The sequence below is a fragment of the Lutra lutra genome, chromosome 17 (assembly GCF_902655055.1).
Source record: "Lutra lutra chromosome 17, mLutLut1.2, whole genome shotgun sequence".
NCBI classification, from domain to species: Eukaryota; Metazoa; Chordata; class Mammalia; order Carnivora; family Mustelidae; genus Lutra; species Lutra lutra.
In genome coordinates, this window is record NC_062294.1 from 31395480 (window position 1) to 31409020 (window position 13541).

At 45.6% G+C, this 13541-nt stretch overlaps 1 long non-coding RNA gene across 1 annotated transcript in view; it reads left to right on the forward strand.

The window, feature by feature from the left end:
- Positions 1 to 13014, forward strand: part of LOC125089964 (uncharacterized) — a 299071-nt gene extending 286057 nt beyond the window's left edge. Inside the window, exon 5 of the long non-coding RNA XR_007124111.1 lies at positions 12610 to 13014. This is a non-coding gene — a long non-coding RNA (uncharacterized LOC125089964). The remainder of the gene's footprint in view (positions 1 to 12609) is intronic.
- The last annotated feature ends 527 nt before the right edge of the window (positions 13015 to 13541 follow it).

Genomic DNA, 13541 nt, shown 5'->3' on the forward strand with positions numbered 1-13541 from the left:
TCTTGATGTGTATAATAGGGATATGTCACCACTAAAAGCGTACAGACTACACATAACCTATAGCATATAACAGAGCACTGTGTCACATGTAATTGTATGCTGTATTTGAATTACCTAAAGAGAGAGCACATGCAGTTGGATTTAGAGAGTCAATACGTGCTTGATTCTGCTCCTCTCTATCGTAACAGAATTAATTTGCTTTTCTGTAAAAGAAGTTCCATGAGAAGAAGTTGTGTCTTAAGATTTAGAGATAAGTCTAGTTTCTCAGCTATCTCATAAGCCTTATCAGAAGAGGAACTCATCGATAACGTGATCCCACAGAAGGTAGGGAGAAACCACCAAAGAGCAAAACCCTAGCCTTATTTTGTCATAAATGGGATAAGAATGAACATACTCTCTCTCTCTCTCTCTCTCTCTCTCTTTTTTTTTTTTTAACAGGGATGCATATATCTTTTCAAATTCATGTTTTCATTTTCTTTGGATAACCAGAAGTGGAATTGCTGGATGATATGGTAGTTCTATTTCTAATCTTTTTTAAAATAATTTTTAAAATTTTGTATTAACATATAATATATTATTAGCCCCAAGGGTACAGGTTTGTGTATCACCAGGTTTACACACTTCACAGCACTCACCATAGCACATACCCTCCCCAATATCTATAACCCCACCACCCTCTCCCTATCCCCCCTCCCCCGGCAACCCTCAGTTTGTTTTGTGAGATTAAGAGTTTCTTATGGTTTGCCTCCCTCCCGATCCCATCTTGTTTCATTTTTCCTTCCCTGCCCTCCAATCCCCCACGTTGCCTCTCAAATTCCTCCTAACAGGGAGAGCATATGATAATTGTCTTTCTCTGATTGTCTTATTTCGCTCAGCATAATACCCTCTAGTTCCATCCACGTCGTCACAAATGGCAAGATTTCATTCCTTTTGATGGCTGCATAGTATTCCATTGTGTGTGTGTGTGTGTGTGTGTGTGTGTGTGTGTGTGTGTGTGTGTGTGTCCCACGTCTTCTTTATCCATAAGAATGAACATACTCTTGATTGGCTGACAGCAAGTGACCATCTCGTACCGTCTCCTGGAGACCCTTAAGTCTACAATTGCATTTACTCAGGCCAGTTACCCAGGCAGAATGGCACTGATGACAACAGGAGCGAGAGCCGACAGCAGCTGACTTCTTCTGGGATCCAGGTTCCATACTGAATCCTTTGTATGTGCCATTTTATTTGAGCTGGTACTATGACTCTCCCCATTTCACTGATGATGAAACTGAGGTCTGGAGGCATTAGGTCCCAGGACTGGCCACATAGCTAGGGAGCCTGGCTCCCAGGATACCAGTGCAAGCAGTCTGATTCCAGAGCTCATGCTGTCTGCTGTAATTTGAAAATTTGCATCCCCCACAAATTCGTATGTTGAAATCCCAACCCCCTGACGGTGATGGCATTAGTAGGTGGGGCCCTTGGGAGGTGATTAGCTCACAGGAGTGGAGCTTGACAAATGGGATTATTGCCCTTAGAAAAGAGATTCCACAGAGTTCCCTTGCCCTACAGCGAGAAGGTACTGTCTATGATCCAGAAAGAGGACCCTCACCAGAACACAGTCATGCTGGGCTACACTGGCACTTACATTCCAGACATCTGGCCTCCAGAACTGGAAGAAATCAATTTCTGTTATTTATAAGCTACTCCATTTATGGCATTTTGTTATGGCAGCCTAAATGGACTAAGAAACTTGTAGAAGGATAAGCAAGAACCCAGGGCTTTCTTCTTGGTCCCTGTCCTTCATACTTGGGCAAAGCCTTTTTCTCTCTCCATGTTTATGTTGATCCTCCTCTCCCCATGAATGGAAGACCCTGGTGTCTGGATGGGCACTTTAAGCAAAGACACTAAAACAACACATAGGGAATGGGTGTGCGGCTCTGGAAGGGTAGAAGTTTATAGGTTGGTGCTAGTTAAAAATGAAGACTGGGTAGATCTTTGGACTCCTGGCTTCAGTTCTTCCCCCAGTGACAGCTGGTCAAGATGACACGATGATACCTTATTCCCCTAAGTTTTGGCACTGTCCCTTCATCAGACACCATAGGTCAGAGGTGGCAGGGGGTACGATGGACCTACCCCTCTACTCCTGGAATCTTTCTGTTAGTCAGGGGTGCTTCTGACTTTTCTTCTAATCCACCAAGTCTTCAAGGAGTACCCCGACCTACTATTCAGAAAGTTGGGTCAGTACCCATTAAGGATATGATCACTGCCTCTGTTGACTTAGAAAAAAACAAAAACAAAAACAAAACAAAAAACAGTGAGACCCTGCCTACGAGACTCATTGCTTCGATACCTATTCATCTGTGATAAATTGCCATAATAAATGCCATGGAGCCCGGGAATGACGAGAATGAGACCAAGTTAAGAATAGAGGGCATTCTTCTCCAGGGAGACGAGACGATATGATACGCAGTGTCCCGGGATTGTCACAGTGCACTCACTGAAATGACGCTGATGCCGGGAAGCATGTGAAAAGGAGGCAAGATGCTTTTCTGGGTGGTGGGGAAAAGAAAACAAAAACAAAAACAAAAAAACCCCCAGCTTAGCTCGTTTGTCCCTCCAAGACACATTTTGGCACACAGTCAAGAGGAAAGAGGGGATCCGGAGTCTGGGTGTGATTAGCAGCCACCTAACTAGGTGTCTGGAGTGGGTGCTGGAAGCTGAGCAGCATTTGGTCGTGGTGGTCTCACGTGATGCTGTGGGAGGGAAGCCAGCAGCAGTCGGGGTCCGAAGGTCTGAGCTGGAGCTGGACTGCAGGCTCCTCCTTGTTGGCTGTGTGACCTTGACCTGATTTCTCGGGGTCTCAGTGTCCAATCACCTCCCTGGGCTGCTGGGGGCACCGGTCAAATCTGTGATAGGACCTTATTAACTGTTAGTAGCTGGGCGCCAGGGTGGCTCCATTGGTTAAGCATCTGCCTTTGGCTCAGGTCATGATCCCGGGGGCCTGGGATCAAGTCCCACATCAGGGTCCTTGCTCGGCGAGGAGTCTGCTTCCCCCTCTGCTTCTGCCCCTCCGCCCTGCTTGTGCTTTCTATCTCTCTCTCTCTCTGTCTCCCTCTTGCTCACTTGCTCTCCTTCAATAAATAAATAAAATATTTTTTAAAAACCTGCAGTAGCTGCCTGTAAATGAAAAATGGTCCTATTAATGTTTATCAAGCACCTGCTTGGTATGAGAAACTCTCCTGGATCCTTGGGGTTTAACACTGAACAAAGAGAAAGCCACATAATCCCATTCTCAGGGAATTTGCAGCTAGGTGACAGAGGTAGACAATGACAAATAAATATATAGTATGGGAAGGGGCAGATTTGAGCAGGGAAGTGACAGCATCTGATCTGAGTTTTAAAAGGAGGGTACATCCAGGGGAAAGTTGAAGAATAACCAAATACTTGCTTCCTAGTTTTATTTGAAGGGTGTGACTCAGAAACTCTTGGTGTTGTCTTTTTCAGTCCACCATAGTGTATAAGTATGGCATGTTGCAAAACCATGTAATTCCTCAAATCCCACATACATGCCAATTTCATAGGAAGTTTCAGATCTTATTTTATACCCAGTATGAAGTGCTTCTGATGCATGTCATCTAGGTAACTTGATTGTGAAGCTTTTCTTTTTAAGATTTTATTTATTTATTTGAAAGAGAGAAGAGAGAGAGAGAGCACACAAGCAGGCAGAGCGGCAGGCAGAGGCAGGGGAAGAAGTAGGCTCCCCGCTAAGCAAGGAGCCTAATGTGGGGCTCAATCCCAGGACCCCGGGATCATGACCTGAGCCGGAGGCAGATGCTTAACTGACTGAGCCACCCAGGCGCCCCTATTCTGAAGCTATTTTCAAAGTTCTTCTTAAACATTTCATTTGTTGGGTCCAGAGGACTAGTTAATGGTAGGTTAATAACCGCCACCCCCCATATATTCACTCATGGAATTTTATGGAGCACCATGAGGTTTTGCGCCAAACCCCAGCATGACAACGATCTGGCCCTGCTCTCCTGGTGGCTCCAGACATCAGTTCTTTCAGGATTTTGTGAGCTCCTGAGTGCAGGCTGAGCTTGTCTGTGGTGAGGAGGGCTTTTTGTGAGCTCCTGAAGGCAGGCTGAGCTTGTCTGTGGTGAGGAGGGCTTTTTGTGAGCTCCTGAGTGCAGGCTGAGCTTGTCTGTGGTGAGGAGGGCTTTTTGTGAGCTCCTGAGTGCAGGCTGAGCTTGTCTGTGGTGAGGAGGGCTTTTTGTGAGCTCCTGAAGGCAGGCTGAGCTTGTCTGTGGTGAGGAGGGCTTTTTGTGAGCTCCTGAGTGCAGGCTGAACTTGTCTGTGGTGAGGAGGGCTTTTTGTGAGCTCCTGAAGGCAGGCTGAACTTGTCTGTGGTGAGGAGGGCTTTTTGTGAGCTCCTGAAGGCAGGCTGAACTTGTCTGTGGTGAGGAGGGCTTTGTAAGCAGCTCTGCGTTCTCTGTGCTTCTCGGGTTTCCTGAGACTGGAGGTGTTGGAGTCCTGGGCTGGGAAGCTGAGCCTGGGTGCTGTGTGGGTAGAGGCGCTGGCTGGGCACAAGGAGAGAAACTTCTGATGTCAGACGTTTGCATCTCCAGGCCAGGAGGGTGCCCACAGGCTGGCTTGCTGATGCTGTCCGTGGCCTTCTGTTGTGAGTTCGGTGGAGAGCAAATCCCAGGGGATCCCTGATGTGCATCTCCTCTCCTTCTAGAGAAAAATCTTTCTTCTTTTTTTCAGCATTTTCTCAAATTTGCTTTGTTTCCTGGATGTTTTCTTTTTAACTTTTTACTTTGAGCTAATTTTAGATTTATAGAAAAGCCGTAAAAGTAGAGAGTTTCCAGCTACCCCTCGCCCAGCTTCCCTTAATGTTAACATTTTTACACAATCACTGTGAAATATCAAAACCGGGAAATTAACTCTGGGCCGGTACTAGTAACGCAACAGCAGGCCTTATGTGAATCTCATCAGCCTTTCCCCAGTGTTTCTTTTCCTCTTCCACGATCAAATCATTGCATATCATTGCTATTTTTCCTTAGTCTCCTCTGATCTATGGCTATTCCTGGGTCTTTCCTTGTTCCTGATCATCTTGAAGGGCAGAATACTTAAAGAATGTTAGGACTATCAAGCTTTGCTGCTATATGGGCAGTCTTAAGTATCGAGGAGCCAATCATCAAGGTCATTGGCACAAGATTGGGAGCATTCGACTCCATTGTAGACTGGTGAAGGGCATGCATATGTGTAGGTAAGGAGCTGGACTCTGGCAGTGAGGTTGGGAAATGGTGTCTCTCGCTGTAGCATCCCCCTCTGAGCTCCACACTGTGCTCAGCCCACTTGGTTTACATCTGGGCAAGCTATTTCATTTTTCTAGGCTTCGGTGTCCTATTCTATGAGTAGTGGTAATAATGATGCAAATCTCAGGGTAGGTATGAAGAATAAATGGGACAAGGCATGTACATATCTGAAGCATGAAAAATGTGTGATGTATGTTACTGCTATTACTATTCTATTATTCTTATTCTTTTTTTTAAATTTTTATTTATTTATTTGACAAGCAGAGATCACAAGTAGGCAGGGAGGCAGGCAGAGAGAGAGAGGGAAGCAGGCTCTCCGCTGAGCAAAGAGCCTGGTGCGGGGCTTGATCCCAGGACTCTGGGATCGTGACCTGAGCTGAAGGCAGAGGCTTAACCCACTGAGCCACCCAGGTGCCCCTATTATTCTTATTCTTACTCACCATGTCAGTATTACTTGGCAGGCACGATGCTAAGCATTTTGCCAACACATCTCACTTTGTCCCAGCAATACCCCTAGAAGGTCTACATTTTCCAGAGAAGAACTTGAGTGTCTTAGTCTTCAGACCTAATTCCTTCCTTCCTTCAGACCTAATTCCCCCCAAGGGCCCTGTTTCTTTGAAACACCGCCCTATCACCTCACCTATAATAATGGAGATATTTCATGCACATGTTTCGGAGCTCTTTTTCATTTATGGCTTTCAGTTTCTCTTCAAAACATTCTAGGGATGAGATGGGATGATGACATTCCATAGGGAAAGTGAGGGACAGTTTTAGAAGGAAGTGAGATACTTCTCACCCATGCACATATTCTTTTGCACAAGATGTCACTAGAATCTTGATAAGGTGCTTCCAAGTCCTTAATTAACTTGCACTAATTTTCCCCAAAGCATTTTGCGTTGTCTTGTGCAGTATCAGTGTGAGCCTTCAAGTCCACCCCGTACAGAGGATGCTGCAAGGGGGATGGTTGCCAGAATTTCATGACTAGCTTAGGGTAAAGACCTGTCACCTCTCTCACCCCCCTCCCCCAGAAAACCTCCAACTAAAGAACCTTGAGGTCATCCCATATTTGCCAAACAATGCTGTAATTTAGAATTTGTCTTTTCTCCTAAATTGAGCATTCCTCCCACCCCAGCCACAAAGCCCAGATCTCTTGTGGCTTTTTTTGGATTTTCTAACTTGGAAATCCTTGCATTTCAGGAGCAAACACTGGCCATGATTCTGATGTTTGGGGAAAGGTATTAGAGACACTAAGAGAATATAAAAGTAAGCACTGACAACTTTAATTCCCATCAAAAGGAAAGCAACCCAAATAGTGGGTTAGGCAAGGCAAAAATCCTTTTAGTTCAAAACATATTCTCTAAGCACTGTGCGTATTGGGGGCCACAGAGAAAAGAGATTTGGCTCCTGGAGACATTGGAATGATCACAAATGACACTTGCTATGGCCAGGTATGTGATATATGTGTTTTTAGCCTTACTTCGTTTCTTCCTAAAAAATTCCGCAACTCTGTAATTCTCCTGGAGATTCCCAGAGATTGGATAAGCAACCCAAGGTCACATAAGCAGTAAGTACAGACCCAAGATTTGAACTCAGGTTCTTCTGACCCCAAGGGCCAGGCTCATTACATATTGCCACACAACCCTTAAAGAACATATAGGATCAGTGTGCAAGACAGACAAGCAAGCTAAGTTTTATGATGTGGTGGTTTGACCACCAACTGGGTCTCCCCTCATAATTCTGTGAGTAGACACTACAGGGAAGTTGCCAAATCTGCTTTCAGAATATGCTTCCAAGGGTCTTCCCAAGTCCCATTGAGACCTGCTTCTCTTCCTCCTTTGCCTGAGGTGGACGTACACATGGTGTCTTATCTTGCAAAGCTGGAATGGAGACAGTAGAGAAGAGAGTGAATGAAATGTCTACCTAGCAATGAACATGGATTAAAGCCAGATAAATTCAGTTCATCATTTAAAAAGTTGTTGACCAAGAAGGCATCTGGCTCATAGTGGGCATTCGATACCTGTGAGTTGAATGAATTAATGGATGAGTGAATAAATTTTGAGAACTAAAGAAGTTGATGAAGTACCTTTGGCATAAACTGGGCTGATGAATCAGCTCTAACTCTATCTCATTTTGCAGAAATGTGGAAAATGAGGTAAAGAGAGTTGTTGTAGGTCAGCATTACCATATGTCAAGGAGCAGGGAATGCATTGTACCAACATGTACACATGAAGTTGCACTTTGGCATGTTACAAAGGCCATTTATAAGAAAAGAGAAATTTTAATCACTACACAGCTATTAAAATGGCCCAAATCCAGAAGACTGACAACACCAAATACTGGCAAGGATGGGGAGCAACAGGAACTCTCATTCATAGCTGGTTGGCGTGTAAAATGGAACAGGCACTTAGGGACACAGTTGGGTGGTTTCTTACAAACCTAACCATACCCTTACCATGTGGTCCAGCAATCTTGCTCCTTGGTATTTATCCAAAGGAGTTAAAAACGTATGTCCACACCAAAACCTGCACACAGATGTTGATAGCAGCTTGATTCATAATTGTCAAAACTCGGAAGCAGTGTGTGAGTGGATAAACTCACATTTATCATTCAAATATCGCAATATTATTCAGTGTTGAAAAGAAATGGGTGATCAAGCCATGAAAAGACATGAATGACCCTTAAATACACATTACTAAGTGAAAGAAGCCAATTTTTTTAAAAAAAGGCTATATCCTCTATGATTCCAGCTATATGATGTTCTGGAAAAAGGCAAAGCTATGGAAATTGTAAAAGGATCAGTGGTTAATGGGGTGGGAGGGGGAGGAGTCAGTGAAGAAGCAGAACACAGAGGCTTTATAGGGCAGTGAAACTATTCTGCGATGCTCTCATGGTGGGTACACGTCTTTATGCATTTGTCCAGACACACTGCATGTCCAACACTAGCAGTGAACCCTAATGTCATCTACGGATGACTATGGTGCCAAAGACACAGTGTAGGTTCATCAATGGTAATAAATGTCCCACGCTGGTGGGGGATGTTGGTACTGGGGGAGACTGCACGTGTGGGGACAGGAGACAGCTCTTTACCTCCTTTCAATTTTGCTGTGAACATAAAATGGTCTTAAAGTATAAAGTCTTTAGGGACGGCTGGGTGGCTCAGTTGGTTGAGCGGCTGCCTTCAGTTCAGGTCATGATCCCAGCATCAAGGGATCGAGTCCTACATCCGGTTCCTTGCTCAGCCATGAGCCTGCTTCTCCCTCTGCCTCTGCCTGCCACTCTCCCTACCTATGCTCTCTCTTTTTGACAAATAAATAAAATCTTAAAAAAAAAAGATGAAGTCTTTAAAAAAATGAAAATAAACACATGAATCTAAAACCCTTAATAGAAGGGAATTTCAGCTTGGTAAAGGATATCTCCTGAAACATGGCTAATAACATACTTCATGGTCAAACAGGCCAAACATTCCACTAAGATTCAGAATGAGACGATATTGTCCCCTCTCATCACCTGCTTAAAAAGAGACTGAGGGAGAGAGGAAGAAAGAGAGGAAGAGAAAGGATGTTACAGCTTTGAAAAAAGGATTAGAGAGGAAGGTTTGGGATTTACCATCTGTGCTGTTGTCTTGTTCATCTGGGGAGACCGGCTCCCCTCATGTCTTCCCTTAGTGCTGTGGTTCTGGGTGCTGTTCCAGACAAGTGAATACAATCTGGCTCAAGCTTGTTTTGTGATAAACCATGAACTAGTTTATATTTTCACACACACACACACAAAAGTTAGCAAATGAGGTAATGAACACAAGCAGCGTGTCTCACTTATGATCACTACGTAATTAATTCATGTGAGTGAGGAAAAACACATTTAGGGGCTGCCATTTGTGGCTTGGTTTTCTTTCATTTTTCATTTATTTGTCTGTGAGAGTAATGATGGATTATTTGCCATCTGAAGGCCGTCGAGAAAGCCTTTGCCTTGTGAGCTTAAAGCTGCCTTGTGCGTCGTCCAGAAAGAAGGTGAGCATGAGGATCCCTCATTGTGAGAGGACAAGCTTCCCTCCCTGAGGGGTTTGGACTGTGTCTGTGGAGGCCGGGGCCACTGGGAGCTGACTGGGCCTTGGCAATACTCAGCTCTCAGGGATGATGCAGCCCAGCCTTGTTAGATCTCCACAGAATTTTTAGAAGAGGCGAAGAAACTGGTCTTAGAGGTGACTTCTCCCAATTTGAAATTTTTGTCAGCTGTTGCTATTATTGAAAATATCGTTTGACATTGTGAGATTCGAGCAGGACCTGAGCATCGGCTGGTGTCTGACGTCTAGGGGAAGGTCAGGGTCAAAGGTCAGCGTCCAGGGTCAGAGAGGGGCCTCTCATCTGTTGTTCGCTGTTGCCCAACTACAAAGAGCCACGTGAGCCAAACCCAGGGCTCTTCCATGGAAATTCCACACTGTTGTGTGGCCTTTAAGGGACTCTGGGGTGACGTGCGACAAATAAGGGAGCAAGGAATGTGACATATTGTTTATTTTTTATTATTTTTTTTAAGATTTTTAAAAATTTATTTGACACAGAGAGAGAGAGAGAGAGAGATCACAAGTAGGCAGAGAGGCAGACAGAGAGAGAGAGGGAAGCAGGCCTCCTGCTAAGCAGAGAGCCAGATATAGGGCTTGATCCCAGGACCCTGAGACCGTGACCTGAGCCGAAGGCAGAGGCTCAACCCACTGAGCCACCCAGGCGCCCCAATGACGTATTGGTTTTAATATCCGAAGGCAAGAATACAAAACGGAGGCCCCCGCTATCCCTAGCCAGCAGAAACATTTCTTCTGGTCCCCACAGGCTGCCTCTCCAAGCCCTAACCCTCCATTCATCCCCTGTGCCACACAGCTGGCCAGTTGCCCAGTTTTGCTACCTGCTGGATCCTTGTGGCCTTTTGAGCTGTAACCCCTGCCTTAAGCCATTAGTTACTAGCATCTCAGGAAAAAAAACACATGTGCAGCTGGCTTTAAGACTCCTTTGGAATGGAACGGAGAATAAGCTAGGCCCTGAGCCAGAATGCGGAAGGGTAATTCTTCTACTTTCCAGTTCAGAATTCCTCAACGCTTCCCCACCTCACTATATAAAAACCTACAAGTTCCCAACATCTACACATTCTGTCACTTGGTTGGGTCTTTTTTTTTTTTTTTCCTAAGATTTAATTTTAGAAAGAGAGAGCACATGCATACATATGCTAGTGGGATTTGGGGCAAAGGGGGAGGGAGAAGGAAAAGGTGAGAATCTCAGGCTTATTCCACACTGAGCACAGACCCTGACCCAGGGCTTGACCTCACGACCCTTAGATCATGACCCGAGCTGAAACCAAGAGTCGGACGCTTAACAGACTGAGCCACCCAGGTGCCCCCATACCTGGTCAAGTCTTACTTATTTCTTTCTTTCTTTCTTTTTTTTTTTTTTTTTTTTAAGTCTTACTTATTTCTTAAGCCACAATGTCATGGTCCCCGGGCAGGATATATTTGTTCCAATTCTATATTCCTATCTGAGTCTGGGACTAACTGGTCACCTTGACCATATTCTCCTCATGTTTCCAATTGAGAGATCTAGAACCAGGAGCTGCTGGAACTAAGGGTGGTTTGTCTCTTCCTCGGTCTCCTCTGGACCCCGGATATTTTCTGGCGCACAGTAGAGGGTGAAAGGCATTTGCCAATTAGGAAGTGACAGAGAGGAAGAATGTCTTCAAAATGGATGCATGTGTACCATTGAGCACTGTTTTGATTTTGTAATTTTGCCGTGACCCTTCCCCACAGAACACTGTGTTAAGGCAGGGGTGCCCAGTTCCCCAGTCCTTTTTGGTTTGTTTTTTTTCTCGTTGGACAGACAAGAAGAAGGGAGGCAAGAGATAGCATGGAAAGAACACTTGGGAGACTTCTCTCCTTCCCATTATCCGTGCCGTGGATGGGAAATTCAAACCCAGACTCTTCCACGACGGCATGTTCAGCAGACCTTCTACTGCCGGAATCTGATTCATCAATTAAAGACCAGAGCAGCCGCTCTGGATACTGTCTTCCCTTCAGCTGACCACTGGCGGGCTGGCTGGGAGGCAGGGCTAGGGGGCGGGCTAAGAGGGAGCCAGAATGGGGGAGGGAAGGAAGTTGGAGGGGGAGTAGGGGTCATGGGGGGGGTAGCTCTCCTTGTGAACTTCTCCCTCCCACCACCCCCCCTTCACCTCGGCTTCCAAACCGTAAATTAACAACAGTGGACCTTGTTAAGTGCAGCTTCACAAATTAATATGAAATATAGTGCTTTTTCATAAGCTTGAGAACCAGATTTAAAAGCATATTGGTGTTTGTACACAGCAGGCCGTAATGATCCATTATCCTGCAGACAGAGGAGCTCGCAGCAACACATAAAGAAGAAGCAATTGGGCCATCTGCTTTGATTTCTGCCGGGTCCCCAGAGATCCAAGGGAGGAGCTGACAGTCCTCTCCATCTGCCCTCACGTTATCAATTACAGTTGAATTATGCCGTGTGCTGCGGGGCTGGCAGATACGGATGGGAGACTGTGGCACCTGAAAAATATAGAAGAAAACCCATATGTTGGGAGCCAGCTGTTTATTTACAAGTCCTTGACGTATTTCCTCACTTTCTCGGCTGCTGCCTTTTTTAAGGTTCCCCGAGACATTTCAGTTCAGTGTGAACTTGAGAAGAAATTAGGTGTAGCAGCCTAGCACCACATGAATAATATTTCAGTTTCCTTTTTTATAGTCGAAATGCGCGCAGAGCCCAAAACATCAGGTCGAACAGATTTTAAATTATGAAAAAAAAAAAAAAGGCGGACCCACATCTGGGGTGGCGGTTACAGCTTGTTATGTTTATAAAACATGCCGGAGCAGGCGGGGCCCGGCACACTGTACATTTTTGGCAGCTTAGAAATCATGTGTAAAAACTGTAACTTTTACAAAACGGCAAGTGTTTACGAAAGCTCTGGGAGTAGGGAGGCAGACGTCGGAGCAGCCGGCCCTTTCCTGAAGCCTCTTATCGAAACTTCTAGGAATGTAAGGGCACGATGTTTTGTTGTGTTTTGAGTGGGTTTTTGTTTTGTTTTGTTTTGTTTTGTTTTGTTTTGTTTTTGTTTTGTTTTGTTTTGTTTTGTTTTTTAACTTGGGCAACAAGGGGTATACCTTGTTCTGGGTTCAGTCCCTTCTAGGCTGGGGAGGGGGAGAGCTAGCGCTCGGACTGGGCCGCGCTGGGGTTTTACGCTGTGGTCTTGCTTCCAAGTGTGTGGGAGTTTACACTTGGTTCTCATTTCATGCCATGTCCTCTCCCCACAGCCATTCAACCGGAGAGTGTGTGTGCGAGTGTTTGCTCAGCTGGGGTTCCAGGCCAGTGCTTCGAGAGGCTGGGGGAAGAGTCCTTGTCGTCCGGATTCAGCGCTGGCCGGTGGCAGCGGACGGGAGGCCTCATGCTGGCTATGGGTTGTGGGATGGAGGGAGACTGTTTTTGAGATGCCCCCGGTCCCAGAAGTGGAGATCTTTGCAGGATAAATGAAGAGACTTGGATTAGAAGTCAGGCTCCATGCCGGGGTGGCTCAGTTTGGTGAAGCGTCTGCCTTGGGCTCAGGTCATGATCCCCAGGGTCCTGGGATTGAGTCTCCCATCTAGCCCTTTGCTCAACCTGTTTTCTCTCTCTGCCCTCCCCCTGCTTGTGCTCTCTCTCAAAAATAAATAAAATCTTAAAATACAAAAAAAAAAAAAAAGAAGAAGAAGAAGAAGGAAGGGGAAGAAGAAGAAGAAGGAGAAGAAGAAGAAGGAAAGAAGAAAGAAGAAGAAGTAGTAGTGGTAGTCAGGTCCCAATTTTTCACCATTTCCTTTGCCACTCCGGGCCAGTTCAGAGGGCCTCCCGGTCTGCAGGTTAACTCTGAGATCCTAGTACTTAACACTTTGTCTCTTGCGTTCTACTTTGGACACGTGTCATAGGCGTGAGGTCATTAACTGAGAGCTTCCTAAGGAAGGGCTGAGCCGACTTATTTTTGCTTCTTTCTTAAGATCAGCCTGGTACCTGGAGTTCCCGAGAGCTCGTAAAATGTCGGATGAACGAACAAACGATGAATGAATGATGCCTTCGGACTTTCTGTGCGTGAAGGAAGAGGCTTAGCAGGAGCGAGTACGCAATCTAGGAACTACGGAACTCTGTCGTTTGTGATGTGGCCACAGGATGCCAGCTTCTGGCTACTGAGGACGCCTTCTCTAACCTAACTGCTGTA